The following is a 19,870-nucleotide window of genomic DNA, read 5'->3' on the forward strand; positions in this document are numbered from 1 at the left end:
GTAGAAACTCTGCCAAATTAGATCGGAGCCTGGTGTTGCCATCCGGTTTCACCAGTCCTCAGTCAAATCGTCCAACCCATGCTAGCATGGAAAGCGGACGTTAAACGATGATGATGATATATATATATATATATATATATATATATATATGGGCAACACACATACACGTTTGTATGTACACCTATTGCATACATGTTTTTTGTATGCATACATGTTCGTGTTTGTGTGTGTGTGTTGCCCGTATATCAACAAAACACTTTTTTCCTCGATGTTGGACCAGCATCCAATGACACTGTCCAATGGCATTGTCATCCCACTCCAGGAGCCAAACCACAAACCCACCGATTTGTCAGCATTGATTTTAACCCCTGCAACCGACTGATATTCTTTTAGAATGGTGCTGACTGTCTCCACTTCAGAGGTGTCTGACACCATGATGGTGATATTGTCCTCGTATGCCAACACTGCCCTTCCTAGTCCCAGTTCAAAAGGGATGCTCTTTAGCTGTTACAGTTTCTGCAACAGTGGCTCAAATGCCAATATGTACAGAAGAGGCAACAAGGGGCAGCCATGATGGACTGAGTGTGTGGTGTGAAACAGCTCCGATAGGTGATCATTTACTTTGCATTACAGCAATCCAGCCTCTAAAAATGGGTCCAAAACTGCCTGCTTTCAAGACGGCTTCCAAGTACTGATGGTCAATCCTATCGAATGCTTCTGATTGATCCAAATTGATCAAAGCAACCCCAAAGCCAGCTTTGGTCCCAGCCCTTTCTATGATGTATCGCACAAGGTGGAGGTTGTCATGGATAGACCTGCTCGGGATTGCGTACATTTACACTTCTCTGACCAGGCTACTGCCAACAAGCGCCAGCCTTTTCACTAACACATTGGTCAAAATCTTAAACTCTGTGTTTAGCAGAGTAATAGACCGCAAATTCCCTAGTATGTCCCCATTGTTGGCATCCTTCCTCAGCAGGGTCACCTCACCTCTGCTAACAGCACTAGTAATTCTCCTGTTCTGTTGCCAGTTGCAGTAGATGTCTCCCAAGAGGTTGCCAAACAAATCTGGCATGAATACATAGAATTCATAGGACAGACCACCCAAACTGGGCGATCTGCAACTTGTGCAATCACTCATCGCCTCCTGAATTTTAACAGCTGTTATCGGCTTTTCACATAACCTTGCATCAGCTGCCAAGAGCCTCAGCAAGCCATCCTGGTATGAACTAAAGTCCAGTACTGTTGTTGACCCATTGCCCACTCCAAACAGCTGCATGAAGTGCTGCTGAAAAGCCATGCACTTTTGCTCAGAGCCACGTAGAATGTACCCATCCCCATCTGTCAAAGGCCTAACTGTGGCTTTGTTTCCATGTCACATCTCCACTGTTTGGACTCATTGGATAGCTTTAGTTCTGTCCTGTTTGAGCACACAGGTCTTAGCTCTGACAATGCAACCTTCATGTTTTGCTTTGAAGAAATGGCCAAGGGCCATTCTCGTCACTAACCCATCAGTCGCAATGCCCTTTCTAATTGCCTCTTCTAATTTGCTAACTAGTTTACCCTGTAATCTATTCCATTCTATTGCTAACTCTTTGCTAAACACTATCAATTCTGCTTTAATCACCTTCAGGGCAGCCCACCAGTGGTTGTTGATGATTGTCCCCATCAACTGCCACCTATCTAGTTCACTAATTTGGTCCTGAAAGAAGTCCACAACCACTGAGCCATGGACCAGTACAGGATTGTGAATCACTTGGTACTGGCCAGCAAAGAAAGAATAAATTTTATGAAATTTCATTTCTATTTTAATGACTATCACAGTCTACTGGGGGTTTTTCAATTATATATATATATGAGAATTATGGTTTCAAATTTTGGCACAAGGTCAGCAATTTTTTGTTTGGTGTGGGGAGTGAGGATAAGTCAATTACATCGAACCCAGTTCTTAACTGGTATTTATTTTATTGACCCCAAAATGATGAAAGGCAAAGTCAACCTCGGTGGAATTTGAACTCAGAATGTAAAGGCAGCTGAAATGCTACTAAGCATTTTGCCTGGCATGCTCATGATTCTGCCAGCTCACCACCATGATGATGGTGATGATAACAACAACAATAACAAAAACACTAATAACAATAATGATGATTCTTTTTCCTATAGGCACAAGGAGTGGAGTATATTAATTATATCAACCTCACTATTTGATTAGAACTTTATTTTATCAACCCTGAAAGGATGAAAAGAAAAGTTGACCTCAACAACATTTGAACTTAGTGTTTAAATAGCCAAAAGAAATAATGCAAAGCACTTTTCCAATGGTCTAACAATTCTGCCAGCTCACCATCTTAATAATAATGTCTTGTTGCAAATAGATGAAATTAACTGGGGACAAGGACCTAAGACATTGAAGACAATACAAGAATGAAATACAAACACAGAAAAGTGGGATTTATACCGAGTTAAAAGGAGTTAACAAAATATAGTATGAGTATGGTATGTAACAATAAATAACATGCAAAAAACAACCAGAAAAATTCAGACTCCCCAATAGGGGAACAGTTCTAGGGGAGAAACCTGAAGGCTCTTGAGAGAAACCTGAAACAAAGGCTCAAATTCCCTACCATATCCAAGGCATAAAAAACACTCCCACCTAGTGTTTTTATTCCTACTTACAAAAATGTAAACAGGATAGGCCCATTCAACTTTGCTGCTTTCACTTATGTTCTGTTAAACACACTAAAAACCAGCACCTCCTCTACTTTCATTTTCCTCTTCAACAAGAAGTTGGTAGGAGCTTGGTCAGAGAGGAATAGGTCTTCAAACCTTTCAGACAAGTCCACAACCACTGAGCCATGGACCAGACTATCACAGTCTCCTGGGGGGAGGGGTCATTTATATATATCTTAATATATAAAGCTGAAGTTGTTTGTCTGTGTGTAGCCTTTTTAAAAGTTTATAGAAATCCACATTTTCCACTTTTTCGTGAAAATTTTTACATCAATGGAATTTTCTCGATGTGAACTTTCCAGTGCAGTAATTAGATTTTTAAAATTCCATTTACTTTGTGTGATTTAAGGGAGATTTGGCTTTTGTTTCTAGCAACTTTTATATTTCTTCCATTCTATCTATACCGGCGTTCTTACACATCGATCACGAGCTCAACATATAATATAGAGAGTAAGAGTAAAAGAGGGAGAGAGAGCAAGTGATACATACAAAGTCACAGATTAACTTGATTTAAGATTATTCTTCCCTTTCTATTCTTTCCTTCTACTTTTTCACTCTTACTTCGTTCTTCTTCCTCTCACCCATTTAATAGCTTTCTTCTATCCCTCTACCTCTAACTATCCACATGACCTGCAGGGTTCGCCACCATCTCCTGCCGGAGCCTTGTGGAGCTTTAGGTGTTTTTGCTCAATAAACATTCACAACGCCCGGTCTGGGAATCGAAACCGCGATCCAATGACCGCTAGTCTGCTGCCCTAACCACTGGGCCATTGCGCCTCCACATATACAAACATAAAAGTAACAATAATTGATAGTAATATAGGAACAGGAACAGCAATTTTTAGGGGAGGGGGTGTTAGTCAATTAAAATGAACCCTGTTCTTGACTAGTACCTATTTTGTTGCCCTCATAAGGATAAAATGTAAAGTTGGCCACTGCAAGATTGGAAATCGAAAGGTAGAGATCCAGAAAGAACACTGCAAAACTTTTTTTTCTTTTGATACTCTAACAATTCTGTCAATCTGCTTTCCTGATAATAAGAGCTTCAAATTTTGGCACAAGGCCAGCAATTTCGGAAGAAGGGATTAGTCGATTATATCAACCTCAATGCTCAACTGGTACTTATTTTACCAATCCCAAAAGGATGAAAAGCAAAGTTGACCTCAATGAGATTTGAACTGAAAACATAAAGACGGATAAAATGCCACTAAGCAATTTTGCCTGGTGTGCTAATGATTCTACCATCTTGCCACCTTAATCTTACCTTGTAATAATAAGATCCATTTTTGCTACTCAGGCAACATAAATAAAATAATTGTTTAAAAGTATTCTTATATAATCAAATTACAAAAGACAATTATATGCACATCTATTCATTCCTTCATTTTACATATGTTTTATCTTGAGATGGATGAAGATTTATTGAAGTAATAATTTATGGTTGGTTCATTCCCACTGTGTGGCACACAAGGAAAGTATCTTCTAGTTATAGCCCTGAGATGACCAAAGTCTTGTGAATGGATTTAGTAGATGGAAACTGAAAGACACTCATCATACATTTGTTCTTCTTTAATCCCTAGCTGGCAACTTGAGTGGGATGCTATCCTCTCAACCAACCAATACACTGTTGTGGGTGCTGATGATATTCCATGCTTTCTGATCCATGGCATGGGCCATAGCATGCTTGAGGTTGAGGTGCTGCAACTTCACGTCTTCTTCAGCTTGTTTCGCCCATGTCTCCTTTGGTGCACTGCACTGGATTCTCCTGTGCATGGGTCATGCTGCAACAAACGTTGTTGTAGCAGTCTTCCATGCTCATCCTGCAGACATGGCCAAACCACTGTAGCATGTGCTGCTGGACTTGGTCTTCAATGGTCTGCTGCTGCTGGCATTGTTTTCAGATGTCAGTTTTATGAGATGCAGCAAGTCAATATGGACATGTACATTTTTCTCCATCCTACCTATTTCTGTACTTCAAAAATTATTGTGTAGCCTCATATAACTTTGATCAAGCAGACCTGAGATCAAGAAGCAATGATTCCAGTCACAACCATCCTATCTTCCTCTTCAATATAGTGTTGCTGTAGTAGATGGTGGTTAATATATAGGCTTGGCAACTTGAAATATTTGAGATGACAAAACCTTATGGTACACCTTTAAGGAAATTTCAGATTCTAAATGCCTTGTTCTCGTATTTTATACAGGCTTGGCAACCTAAGAGATAATTTGCTAGGCAGCCTTTGTTTTTTAAGAAAATAAGAAATATTCTGTTTATGATTATATAGCAGGAAATGAAGTCAAGTGTTTTGCTGATGTCAATTGTTGTTATGTTGCATAAGTGCAAAACCTGTTGTTGAAGCCATTGTGTATTTTTTTGTGAAAGGTTATGAATTGTATGATAGTCAAGTGTTGTTTGTGAAATGGGAAGAGAACAATCTGTCAAGAGGCAACAAAAAGGTCAGTGGCAGGAAGAGGATGTGTGTTCAAATCTCAATGAGGTTAACTCTGCCCTTCAACCTTATGAGGGGAGGGGTGATACAATAAAATATGAGTATTGAGGTCAGTGTAATCAACTAACACCCTCCCAATAAAATTATTGGCCTTGCACCAAAATTTGAATTCATTGTTATTATTAATTAATTAATTATTTAATTTGTCAATGTCATTTAACCTTAAAACCATGATTTTTACAATAATTTTTCTGTGTGACACTTTGGGCAAGTGTCTTCTACTATAGCCTTAGGCCAACCAAAGCCTTATGTGTATTTGGTAGATGGAAACTGAAAGAAGCCTGACATGTATGTGTGGGTGTGTGTGTATTTGTCTCCCATCACCACCTGACAATTGATGTTGGTATGTTTACATACCTGTAACTTAAAAGTTCAGCAAAAGCGACTGATAGAATAAGTAACAAGCTTTAAAAAAAAAGTATTGGGATCAATTTACTTGACCTAATTCTCCAAGGTGGTGCCCCAGCATATATACAAACATGTATATATATATATATATATATATATATATATATATATATATACATAGTGAAACTAATAAAAATGAAATTATTAAAAGTGACACCATATAAAAGTGAAACTATTATATCACATTACAATAGAGATGTTATTGCTTCACTTTTGACATGTAATACCGAAACAGTCTAAGAGATTGCTCCAGGCTCACATTAGCTAAGAAGTTGAAAATTTTTTTGGCCCATGACACTGCATGGACCCTAAGTAATGCATGTGCAAAACTTGAATGAAATCGGTTGGGTAATTCTCAAATTTTAGTGATGCACACATACAGACAGACATTCTCAGTTTTATATATATATATATATATATATATATATATATATAATTATAAAATCTGGTAATTAGTCATATATTAATTAATATCGAATAATTATCAGGAGGCCAGCACATCTAAAGAATCAAAGAGATTCAGAAATATTATCTGCAATCTCGGGGGATTAAGGTACATTTTAAAAAATAACGTCGACCACTAACGTGGACAGTTAATGCGCTAGAAATAGATCACATCTTGTGTCTATTAAGACCTAAAATGTTCTCAACATGAAATATAGCAGCATTAACTGTCCACGTTAGTGGTCGACGTTATTTTTAAATATATATATATATATATAGATAGATTATCAACTTCAGAAAGATGAAATGTATGGTTGACTTCAGCATGATTCAAACACAAAAGGTTAATTAATTAATAAACAAACTTTAACCAGTGTTTTTGTTTTCTTTTGCAGGACTTGCCTAAAGTACACCAATACCTGCTTCAACAGTTTCATACAAAGAATCAGACAAACAAGAAATATTGCTAAATCATTTCTTCAAACAAAGGATATAACTGTGACTGCGTTGTTTCTTTGTGAATGTCACAGTGCAGCTGAATGAGATCAATAGAAATATCAATATTTTCTTAGTATCTGCAACTCTTTCCGAGAAAAATCACTACATCATTAACTGAATCTTAATTTATTAATTTATTGCATCAACAGAAACTTGCCTTTCTATATAACTTTAAAAGTACCATTATCGTCCTACAAATTAATGGCTGTTCTTTCTCCGACCCAATAAGCCCTAATCAATCAGATATATGACCAAAGGCGTACCATATGCAACTATTCCTCTGTGTGTGTGTGTGTGTGTGTGTGTGTGTGTGTATAATATATAACAATATGCAGTTTGTTTCACAATGCAATCGTGGTGGTGGTGGTGGTAGTGGCAGGATACTAAAATGACAGAATGGGATTGAGTGACAGTCAGTGATGCCAAATATTTTGTTCTGAATAACCTGGTATTTTAATCGAGATGAAACTGCAAATTTTTTATGCCACTTAGATTACATTTATTGATTTCACACACCTACATACATATGTATGTATGTGTGTGTATTTTTATTTATTTTTTTTCAACTGGATTGCTTGTTTATTCTTTATGTATGTATGTACATATGTATATGTTTATCTGTGTGTATGTATGAACCTGTTTATGTATGTATATTTGAGTACATATTGTGTACGTGTGTGTGTATTAGTAACTGGGCAAAATGAGTAACTTCTTAATTTCTTGTTATTTTCTCCCAACCTGTTTGAAATCATTACATTGCAAGTATTGCATCATTGTTTTGCATTGCTGCATCATCTTCAAGAATAGAAATCGGTAAGTAAAGTTGAGAGAGTTCAAAACAGAGGTAATAAGTAATTTTAGTTCAAGAAATTTTTCTCAACTTTGACCCAGTTTTAATCGAGGTTGCAGTTAAATATCTGGATAATTTTTGGTGTTCAACAATCAATTTCATTTTTTTTTTCCCGTTGGATTCCATCTTAATCTGGGACTAAACAACAATAAGACCGAGTGAAGAGAGAGTTTTCACGCTATCTCAATCAAGTTGAAGATGTGTTAGCGATTACTCCGTTTGATTTTGTTTATGTATTAGGCCTCTACTCTTATGTGTCTTTTTAATGATCTACCCCGGCCGTTTTTAATAACTTAGCGAAGACTCAATTGAAGACAACTTGCTTTCATTTACATATAATACTGGCTACCAGATCTTGTTTCCTCTAAATTTTAGTAGTTGGAGTACGCAAAAATCTGATGTAGTGTATTGTTTTCATGTAACTAAAGTGCATACTATATTTATGATTATTGCATTATTTTAGGCGGCTAATCTTTGTGCACACGTTAATTTGTGCTCACGTTAATTTCTTTCGTGTTATGGTAACAAAATGTGTGCACGCGAACGGTTTCGAGGAAACAGGTCGCTACTCAAAGTAACTTTAACGTTAAATGTAAAATGCGAAACTAAACACCTTCAGGCTGTCTTTTTACAGTTTTATGTCGGAGTGCCCCTCTTCTGTTGCATGATGCTTATTATTGTTAGGCAGTTATCATAAAGTATTTTCAAAAGTAGTTGGAAGCAAAAGAAAACGAAGCAAACTTGTATACTTACTTTAGGTACGAGTAAAGCTAGTCACTGAGCAGTTGTATCGAAATCAAAAACTTTCGTCTCTGCTTTCTTTGATATGTATATATATATATGTGTGTGTGTGTGTGTGTGTGTATCTGTGTGTTATCAGTGTAAACAAATCAGTTGGCCACTTATCAGATATGTCTTCCACTGTACGTGCATAAATTTACACGGAAAATATTTAACTGATTTTAAGACAATTCTGATGTAAGTAAATTTACTGTTACTATTAACGAAACTGATAACGAAATTTACGACGGAAAAATTTATTAAAGAGCTTATCACTATTTTTTCCCAATCTCTCTCTTTCCCCCCTCTCTCTCTCTCTTTGTGCATGTATGTCTGTGCGTCTCTGTATACACATGATCAGCTCGCAGGCATCATACACAGTGTGTGTGTGGGTGGGTGTGTTGTTTAGCCAATTCGCAATATTCAAAGACATTCCAACTTTCTCAAAGAAAGATTGTGGGTGTAAACATAGCACTTTCGTGCTATCTATTTCTAGAAGGTTGAACATCCCAATAGGGATGTTGATTCGAACCCGAAGCTTCTAGGTTACAGAGTGAACTTCTTTTCTACTCTCGGCACGAAACCCGAATTTTGGGCAAGTGGGGCAGTCGATTACATCGACCCCAGTACGCAACTGGTACTTAATTTAGCGCCCCGAAAGGATGAAAGACGAAGTCAACTTTGACAGCACTCAAAACACTCGCAAATATATCTGAAAAAAAAATTGTCACTCTGGTTATTATAACAAATTCGGAAACTTGGGGAAATAGAAAGCCTTTGCGGCTCTTTCGATATAATTACAGAAATGTTATTCCAGTCCTTTTAATCAGTTTGAAGATAATGCTTTTTCAACAGTCCTAGCGTCCTTATCATATTATTGCTATGCTGCTTTATCAGCCTATAACCTTCCACAATTAAAATATATAGTAAAAAGCATGGGATTCCCTGTTCTCTGACTAAGCCTGGAAGAGTGCTGATGATCCAAAAGCAGCCCAAGGGATAGATCCCTTGTCCCCCTCTCCTGGCCCTCAAATAGCTTGTCTAGGGGAGATAACCCCTCCTCACTAACACCAGACTATTCTTCGATGACCAATGACCATAACAAATGTCTACCTCCAAGAGGTGAAGAGTTAAATTTGTCTTTGGACTAGAGTCTAATGAGTCATCCACGAGGCTACAGCCTTTGTGGATGTGAAACCATTGCTCACTCTATGACCAGACATTAACTTTATGACCAGATATTAACATTATATAAATGACAGGCTTCTTTCAGTTTCCATCGACTGAATTCATTTACAAGGCTTTGAACAGCCCTGATGCTATAATAGAAGACACTTGCCCAAGATATCTCACACAGGGGGATTGAACCTAAGACAGCATAGTTAGTAAGCAAGTTCCTTAATCACACAGCCATACTTGTGCTTATTAAATATTAATTAGAATTGGTTTATTCACTGACAAATGAAACTGAAGTGCATCAACTCCTAGAACAAATTTTTACAGTCAATAATTCGGCAATGAAAATAACAATAGAATATGCTAAAAATGATATTTTCTTTATTAAAATATGCCAAAAATAATAGTAAAATATGCAGTTTGAATTTATGAAACAATGAAAGAAGTCATTCTTATTCAATCTTAAAGTCTGCCTCTGTGTGTGTGTGTGTGTGTGTGTGTGTGTGTGTGTGTGTGTGTGTGTGTGTGTGTGTGTGTTCACAGCAAAAAAAAAGGAAATGTTCACAGAAGAAAAGTTGTGTTCCCAAATATGGTCACATGTGTGTGTGTGTGTGTGTTCACTGCCAAAAAATGTAAATGCTCCCAGAAGGAAAGTTGTATGTTCCCAAATGTGCTCACATGTGTGTGTGTGTGTGAAGGAAATGAATCTTGTTTGGTTGCCAAAAATCCAGGATTCTTTTATGGCTACTTTAGCTTAGTTGAAACAGAATAAAAAAAGTGGTGCTCTTCAAATGGTTTTGCCAAATTGTTCATGCTGCATATTCTAACCATTTAGCATTCAGATTACTCTGTCAAATGTAATGCTTATTTACTGGCATTGTTTTAAATTAATTGTACATCATAGGGTAGGTGTGAGGGGCCAACTCTGGCTGGTTTGAATATAAAATAGCTTGACTATTCTGGCCTGATATAGTTAGTTAAAATACTAACTGATTAATCATTCTAGCCTCGTAGCCTTTTTATCATTCATCTTTTATCTGTTATTTGTTTGTCATTAGAGTGTAGCCATGCTGGGACACCACCTTGGATTTTTAGTTAAATGAATCAACCCCAGTACTTATTTTTTGAAGTCTCGTATTTATTCTATTGGACTCTTTTGCTGAACTGCTAAGTTACAGGGATGCAAACTCACCAACACTGGTTGACAAGTACTGGTGGGGGTAGTAAACACAGACACAAAGACACACACACATAGATATATACATATACAGTACCATGCAAAAGTCTTCGGCCACTTTAAACAATTGTAAATTTCTGCTAACTGTCAACTTATAAGTGGATGTTTCGCATTGCGTTTTTTACAGGTGAAACAGTTGGAGGCATTTCCAAACCTAATCATTATATTTTGTAGTAGAGATCCTGAATGAGAGGGGAAGATGCGAGATGACCACCAAAAATGGCTGTACAAAAGTTTTCAGCCACCTCATATAAACCAATCAAGATAGAGTGTTTTAAAACAGGAAAATGTCTATAATGAAAATTTATTACATAATGTTCATTTCAAGAAGTTACTGTACATTGTTAATATTTCATGTGGCTTCCATCAGCTTGAATAATTGCTTCAATGCACTTGGGAAGAGATGTGTACAAATCCTTCACCATCTTCACAGGTATGAGATGCCATTCTCTGTGCTGAACTCCCACAACTCTTCAAGATCGCATGGATTCTTCTGACGAACTCGTCTCTTTAGTTCTGTTCACATTTGCTCAATGATATTTCAATCAGAGCTCTGAGCTGGCCAATCTTTCAATACAGTAATACCTTCATCAGCCAGGCTCTATTGTATTGCATACGATCTGTGACATGGAGCTCTGTCATAATGAAAAATCTCACCTTCATCCAAGTCTGGTATCAAATTGTCCTTCAGCAAATGGATGCATTTGGCACTGTTCAAGTTACCATCAATTTTAACCAACTTTCTTGAATCATCACTTTTTATGTATCCCCAAAGCATCAAACTCTTACCCCCAAACTTCACCGTTTTTGTTGTGTAACGTGGATCGTTTTGCTTTCCTGAAGGCCTTCTGACAAATTTTTGCTCACTATGCCACACTATGGCAACACCATAGATATGTTTCCATTATTCTGTGTAACATCCTTTCTTTTTTATTTCAGGTTCTTCAGTTTTTGGGTGTATCATGCTAATAGCATTTGAATGACAATAGCCCATCTAGACATTTTTCTTTCAGAAAATGAAGGTTAATGATACATATTAAGCATACATTAAGTTTATATTTAACAGAAAAAGCATAATAATATTATAATATTTATTGACATATTGAATTATTTAGCCACATGAGTGCCATTTTGATGGATAACTTCAAAAACCCTATTAGTCATGGAATCTGTCAATTTCTTAATATTAGCAGGTTGGAAGCCTCTGCTGCAGCTTTGAAGGTCACCCATAAGACATCTTTGATGTAAATTGGCGTCCATTGCCATAAACATCTTGTTTTAATGATGGACCAAAGATTTTCGATAGGGTTGAGATCCAGAGATGCTAGCAGCCACACCATCAACCTTTCACCTTGTATGTCATAAGATCCTAGGAATGTTTGGGTGGTCCTAGCAAAGTGGGAAGAAGTGTTGTCATGCATGAATTCCAGATTCTTTAGAAGTGACAGCAGCATGTCTTCTAGCCAAGGATCCAAGACCTCCTTCAGGAGATTTCAGTAGACAGCTCAAGTCACTTTAACTTCTTAAGACACCCTGACTGGGCTAACAAGTCTGTCCCCAATGACACCAGCGCACAACATGACTCCTCCATCTGGTTGTTGATGTCATAAACGTTGGTGACACTCATCTCCAAAATAGACTCAACCATTTACCCAACAGTTAGGTTTGTCTAGGGTCGCCCTGGTTTCGTCAGTATGCAACTGGTACTTAACTTATTGACCCCAAATGGATGAAAGGCAAAGTCGACCTCAGCGGAATTTGAACTCAGAACATAAAGACAGACGAAATACAGCTAAGCATTTCTGCCGGCTCACTGCCTTGCCTCCTAATATATGCTACAACCAATCACATTTGATAGTAGATGTGATAGACATTGTTCTAGTTCCTGCACAAAAAATACAAAGAGAATTTTGTAGAAGTTTTCTATGTGAGCATATAAACCCATGACTTCAGTATTCAATAGAGACTATCTTGGTTACAGCTGGAGACTGTATTAGTCTAGACCTCATCTCATAAAATGTCTCTCAAGTTTCCTTTTCTTAGTAATCTGTCTTCTTATGTTCAGGCTCATTCAAAGACAGCATTTTGTAAGGAAGCATTCAGGTCTCTTTCTCTCACTCACTCAGACAAATGTTTGTATCTTCTAATACTGACCCATTTACCTAAATGTGTTACTGGAACAGATGTATATGTTCACTTATATCATCATCATCATCATCATCATCATCATCATCTTCATCATCATCATCTTCATCATCATCATCTTCATCATCATCATCATCATCAGCATCATCATCACTGCCACCACCACCACCACCATCATCATTATTATCATCATCATCACCAATATCATCATTGTGTTAACATCCACCTTTCCAAGCATACATGAATCAGAAAGAATTCATCAAGGCAAATTTTCTCCAGATGGATGCCCTTCCTGTTACTAACCCTCACTTATTTCCAAGCAAGGTAATATCTTGCCCCTCCCCCTCATGATATGGAAGATTGGAAACGGATAACACTGCTTGTATGATGATGACACTAATAACTATCATACAATGTGAAGACAAGGAGACACACACACACACACACACACACACAGAGAAGAATTAAGGAAGGGTGAGAAAAAATGACAGAGACACAGTGAATGTGAAAAGTGGAGGAAAAGTGAGCAAGAAGCGAAGGCAAGGAAATGTGAGATGGGGGAACGAAAGAACAAATAAGCTTGAAAGGTATGATAGACAGAAATAGAGTCGTACAAGATTTAGAAAAATGTATACTTACATATAAGAGATGAAAGTGTACATACGCTGCTATATATATATATATATATATATATATATATATAAATACAAAATGGGACAGAACACAAAACATCCGGACAGTTAGGTGATACAAAAATGGGACAACAAAACATCCAGATAGACGATACAAAGAAAACAAGGACGGGTCATTCGGAGTTTTCTTTCCTCAGTCGAGTACCAGATTATCTTCACAATTTCGGTTGATTATACTTGAGATTGCTCCAATCTGGCCAGCCCCAAGGAAAAACTAAGCTAAGAGCATTAGATTCCTTGGAAGAAAACAGCAAATGTATACGAAAACAAGGACGGAAAAAAACGGAGAATGTTACACAAATACAATAAAAATAATAATAACAGGACATTACAACAGGTGTCTTTCGACTAAGGACGAATTAAATTAAGCTGGCATGTGTGGAAATAAAGCCTTTTGGCAGGGATACAAGATTTCACAGGCACAGGGGGGAATATCGATGTTGCACGGACAACGACTAGACCAAGAAAGAAAGATCAGGCTTGGCTGAACACCGGTCATGTGGGAAGAGAAGAGAGAGAGGTAGAGACAGAGGGACAGAAGAATTAAAAAGGGGCGAGAAAAAATGACAGGGACACAGTGAAGTGAAAAGTGGAGGGAAAGTGAGTAAGAAGAGAAGGCAAGGAAATGTGAGAGAGGGATATATATATATATCTCCACCATCCTCTCTATCTATTTATCTATCTGTCTTCCTCTATCTTCCTATCTACCCTTCTGTCCTGGCCTCTACTTCACTGCTTCTGTCCCTTCCTCCTTGTTCCATTTCCTCCCTCCACCATCCTCTCTGCTCTCGTGTGACCTGTGGTCAGCTTTCTTTTCACTCCAGCCGCTGTGAAGGCAAGACGAACTACTAGCGTTCTACCTCAGATTTGCGTTTGGCCGTACGGCTTTTGAATGTTGTTTTCACTCTCCATTTTTTCCTGTCTTGGTTTGTGTTTGCCACCTTGGAATCCTCTGTGTAGTTGGTTGATCCACTACTCAGGAAGAGACTATTCTAGAGTACGTCCTGTCTGGTCTTCGAAACGTCTAGATAGAATAGAGACAGCTGATGAAGGGATATTCCAAGGGGCTTTCTGTTTTCCTATGTGTTCGTTCCGTTGTCTGTAGTTTATTGTTCTAACGTCCTGTACCCTGATATGCATGTATATACACATGTAGATGTAAGTATGTACATATATGTGTGTATACATGTATATATATTCTTTGTATTATTACATTATTGAATGCACACGTCCTATTTTACAAGTAAGTCTACTATTATTCTGACGTGACTATCTTTCTATCTATCTATCTATCTATCTGTCTATCTATCTATCTATCTTTCTATCTATTTATCTATCTGTCTTCCTCCATCTTTCTATCTATACCTCTGTCCTGGCCTCTACTTCACTGCTATACCCTTCTGTCCCTTCCTCCTTGTTCCACTTCCTCCCTCCACCATCCTCTCTATCTATTTATCTATCTGTCTTCCTCTATCTTCCTATCTACCCTTCTGTCCTGGCCTCTACTTCACTGCTTCTGTCCCTTCCTCCTTGTTCCATTTCCTCCCTCCACCATCCTCTCTGCTCTCGTGTGACCTGTGGTCAGCTTTCTTTTCACTCCAGCCGCTGTGAAGGCAAGACGAACTACTAGCGTTCTACCTCAGATTTGCGTTTGGCCGTACGGCTTTTGAATGTTGTTTTCACTCTCCATTTTTTCCTGTCTTGGTTTGTGTTTGCCACCTTGGAATCCTCTGTGTAGTTGGTTGATCCACTACTCAGGAAGAGACTATTCTAGAGTACGTCCTGTCTGGTCTTCGAAACGTCTAGATAGAATAGAGACAGCTGATGAAGGGATATTCCAAGGGGCTTTCTGTTTTCCTATGTGTTCGTTCCGTTGTCTGTAGTTTATTGTTCTAACGTCCTGTACCCTGATATGCATGTATATACACATGTAGATGTAAGTATGTACATATATGTGTGTATACATGTATATATATTCTTTGTATTATATATATATATATATATATATATATATATATATATTTATCTAGCTATCTGTCTGTCTATCTATCTGCCTGTCTGTCTCTCTTTCTGTATGTCTGTCTGTCTGTCTATCTATCTGTCTATCTATCTGTTTGTCTGTCTGTATGTATGTATGTATGTCCGTCTGTTTATTTATCTCTTTGTCTATCTCAAATTCTTATGTATCTTTATAACAAAATTACACACACACACACACACACACACATGCATGCACACACATATATAATATACTAGGTTGAGTCAAAAGTTTTTCCAGATTTTCCCTGTTGATTTTTAGCAGCTGTTATCTCCATGCTAGATCATTAATTTGATAAACTTGTTGTCCAATCAATGTTGAACTGTTTATTCTTTATTTTACAGCTTTGATAATAATGAGTGGTGAAAAAATTTCAATTAGCCCCATTTTACAGTTCCAGTGATAAAAAGAACTGAATGCAAGGGCAGCAGCAAAAGAAATTAATGCTATGGAAAACCCAGGAACTGTCAATAAATGTGAGGCACAAAACTGGTTCAAAAATTTCAAGGGAGGTAACACCAACCTCAAAAACAAACCATCTGTTTTGGAAGACGAGGCCTTGCTTGGAACGGTTGAACAACAGCAAAGCACATTTGTTGTGTGTGTGTGTGTGTGTGTGCGAGCGTGCATGTACGTGCTTGTGTGCATGCATGCATGTGTGTGTGTGCATGCACGTGTATGCATGCATGCCTGCTTGCAAGCATGTATGTGTTTGTTCATTTGTTCAAAGCTGCATTTTGTTTACCTCCAAATATGGACTCCAGGATATCTATTGACTTATTGATTAATATCATTTTCTAAGAAAATATTTGTCACAAAAATAACTATGATTGTATGAAAGCAGATAACTTGTATGATTACTTGGAATTTCTAAATATTTCTGTATATATCTCAATGTACACATTACACACATAATGTACACACACACACACACACACACACACACACACACACACACACACACACACACACACACACACACACACACACGTTATTTTTGCATATATAAATTTGTAGTTGATATGCAAACATCCTGCTTTCACATGTTTGTTGTTTTTCTTCTTCTGACCTATTCAATACATTCTTGGAAAATATTAATTTTTCTTTGTCTTTATATTTGGTTTGCAAGATTCTTTATATGAATTTGTATGTTGAGACAGATTTTGTTGTGTCCAGGGAGGGTCATCAGGCCAATATAATTAACACACATACTGATTTTAGTAAATAAGTGGAATTGAACAAGTATCATCATCATCATCATCATCATCATCATCATCATTGTTTAAGGTCCGTTTTCCATGCTAGCATGGGTTGGACGATTTTACTGAGGACTGGCAAGCCAGAAGGCTGCACCAGGCTCCAATCTGATCTAGCAGTTTCTACAGCTGGATGCCCTTCCTAACGCCAACCACTCCGAGAGTGTAGTGGGTGCTTTTACGTGCCACCGGCACGAAGACCAGTCAGGCGGTACTGGCAATGGCCATGCTCAAAAGGGTGTATTACGTGCCACCTGCACGGGAGCCAGTCCAGGGGCACTGGCAATGACCTCGCTCGAATGATTTTGTAACGTGCCACCGGCATAAGTGCTAGAAGGCGACGCTGGTAACGATTACGCTCAAATGGTGCTATTTACGGGCCACTAGCATGGAAGCCAGACAGCTGCTCTGGCAATGAACATGCTTGGACAGTGCTCTTAGTGCTCCACTGGCACAGGTGCCAGTCATCGAGTATGGTTCAATTACGATTTTGATTTCACTTGCCCCAACAAGCAGAGTATTAATTATATTGGCATGATGATTCTCTCTAGACACAACAAAATTACTTTCTCGATTAATTTACAAGTTTCCCTCTTTCTGTATTTCATGATAGTAGTCTTGATAAATCAATGAAATACTAATATCATGACAACATCGACCAATTATAACAACTTGCAGGCATCACCTACAATATCCATCCATCCATCCATCCATCCATCTCTTCCACTCACTATTCTTGAGAGGGTTACTGAGGTAAAGTCCTCAGGCACTTCCTCAATAGGGACCAATCAGAAACTATCATCATTAGATTTTCCAGCTGGATTCCCAAGCATGTGTAACTGGGACTATGGATATTATCTGACCACCTCATTTTTGATCTACCTTTAGGTCTCCTGTTTGTTGACTCAGTTTGAAGGATCCATCTTGTGATTTTTTTCCATGACATTCTAATCACATGTCTAAAGTACTGGAGCCATGACCTCTCAATATGGAGACGTAGTGGCTTGACCTGAAGAGCTACTTGTATTTGCGACATGCAGGTGGCACATGAAATGCACCATTTTGAGCGTGGCCGTTGCCAGTACCGCCTGACTGGCCTTCATGCAGGTGACACGTAAAAGCACCCACTACACTCTCTGAGTGGTTGGCGTTAGGAAGGGCATCCAGCTGTAGAAACTCTGCCAAATCAGATTGGAGCCTGGTGTAGCCATCTGGTTTCACCAGTCCTCAGTCAAATCGTCCAACCTATGCTAGCATAGAAAGCGGACGTTAAACGACGACGACTCTTTGTTGTATAGTGAAACTGTACACACCTCACAGTAAAAAGTGGCAGTAGCCAGCCACTATAAATAGACAGTAGCCAGTTGTCAGAAAGAAGGTCGAGAGCATGTGTAGACTGTCTTGATAGTTGTGTCTGTGCTGATATAGTTATCATACTGCGATACTGAGTGGATGTTATAATGATCCAACCTCTTGAGGATAACACTGTATGATTGGGGGTTGTACATTGCTAGATAGAACCATTCTATCGACGACTTTGGAATGCAACAATATCTATCAGAGCTACAATCGTCATCAGAAGACAGATACAACAGTAGCAAACGACCGCTTTACAACACTCTTTCAGTCATTACTCAACATGTAATTCTTATGTGAAATATGATAGCATAACATATAAGCTGAACGACCTTTTGATTGGTACAGTAAAACATGACACGTCAGTGATTGAAGAAACGAAGCTCTGAACACACTGCTACTAGAATATTAGCTAGCATTTTAGCAATTCCAGGTGAGTCAACTGGGTTTTGGGATCTGGTATTTAAAAATCCCCACCCCAAAACACTTTATGATCCCAGGAACAAGTGATGATGCATCACAGAAAATCTGTTAGAGATATCTTGAAACCTTAGCCCAGTGATTCCCAACAGAGGTTCCCAATCCATTTATTTAAATGGGTTTTCCCACGGACCCCTTTTAATATACTTATCCTTATGTGTGTGTGTGTGTGTGTGTATATATATATAAGAAATTTTGAATTTAGTTCACGGACCCCCAGTACTACCTTTGTGGACTACTAGGGGCCCACGGACCCCAGGTAGGAACCACTAACCTCTGGTTTAAGCAGTGACAGCTGGCAATACACTAGATGACAGTTAAAAATAATTTGGGAACATGGAAAAATAGCAACCAGGGCAAATAGTGCTAGTATACTAACTTGTAAAACCTAGTACCTTCTGTGAATAAACCTTGTGAAACATCTCTTCAGTGGATCTTGAGAGGAGTTGGAGAAAATGAGATCCCCCATAGGATGGTCTTAACAATTTCAACCCATGCAAATGACAAAACAACAATGGATGCAAGATGCATATATGTATATGCAATAAGTGTGAAGGTCCCAATGACTGAAAGAGAAAATTGGAGAGACAGTGAGGACTTTTATTCCCTATCATTATAATAACTAATTCAATTTTTGTTGCTTTGTTGACAGCAAGATGATAAAGTTTTAAATTTATATTGTTTCAGCTGTTTGTTCAATTATTTAATTAAAATTTCAGAGATGTATATATGCCAGGTAAGTGATTTGATCTGTGATTGTGTGTCAAAACTAAAAAAATTCTGATGTGGTAGACACATATAAAGACCCCCTTTAATCATGAATGAGCATGGAGTTGCACCTAGAAAGTTACCCTCCAAGGCACAAGTCTGGGAAAGGTTGTTTATGGAAGACTACCAGTCACCCATGCATACCAGCTTCTCGTCTCCATGCCACCGATGTTATCTCAGAGAAGGGCAAAGGCCAATACAGCTTGGCACCAGTGACATTGCCACTCATTTCTACAGCTGAGTGAACTGGAGCAATGTGAAATAAAGTGTCTTACTCATGAACACAGCATACAGCCCAGTCTGGGAATCAAACTCACTACTTCATGATTGTGAGCCCGACACTCTAACCACAGAGTCACGTGCCTTCATGTTAGATACATATAAATCATTCAGAAACACATAAAGACTGTGAAATTTGCTTAAACATTTATTATTTGGCATCAAAATTTTCATCGTACCAACTGCAACTTGGTCACTGACATTATTCCAATGTATCTAACTT

At 38.1% G+C, this 19,870-nt stretch overlaps 1 protein-coding gene and 1 long non-coding RNA gene across 17 annotated transcripts in view; one reads left to right on the top strand and one right to left on the bottom strand.

Annotated features, from left to right (window-relative positions):
* Positions 1–8,254, bottom strand: part of LOC106878537 (uncharacterized) — a 62,753-nt gene extending 54,499 nt beyond the window's left edge. For 9 of the 15 annotated variants that reach the window (XM_052971601.2, XM_089359644.1, XM_089359643.1 and 6 more), the window contains exon 1: positions 8,194–8,254. The gene's annotated coding sequence lies outside the window, so the exon portion shown is untranslated. Of the gene's footprint in view, positions 1–6,457; positions 6,630–6,747; positions 6,905–8,193 lie in introns of those variants that run through there. The other 6 variants (XM_089359657.1, XM_089359653.1, XM_089359651.1 and 3 more) reach the window with 3 other exon arrangements.
* On the top strand, positions 7,263–19,281 carry LOC128249059 (uncharacterized). 2 transcript variants are annotated; one of them, XR_008265161.2, is made up of 2 exons: positions 7,263–7,403; positions 15,853–19,281. It is a non-coding gene; the product is annotated as an uncharacterized LOC128249059 (long non-coding RNA). The 2 variants fall into 2 exon arrangements; XR_016243616.1 differs by lacking the exon at positions 7,263–7,403 and adding an exon at positions 8,285–8,418.
* The last annotated feature ends 589 nt before the right edge of the window (positions 19,282–19,870 follow it).

Source organism: Octopus bimaculoides, chromosome 11, assembly GCF_046866305.1.
Source record: "Octopus bimaculoides isolate indiv1 chromosome 11, ASM4686630v1, whole genome shotgun sequence".
NCBI classification, from domain to species: Eukaryota; Metazoa; Mollusca; class Cephalopoda; order Octopoda; family Octopodidae; genus Octopus; species Octopus bimaculoides.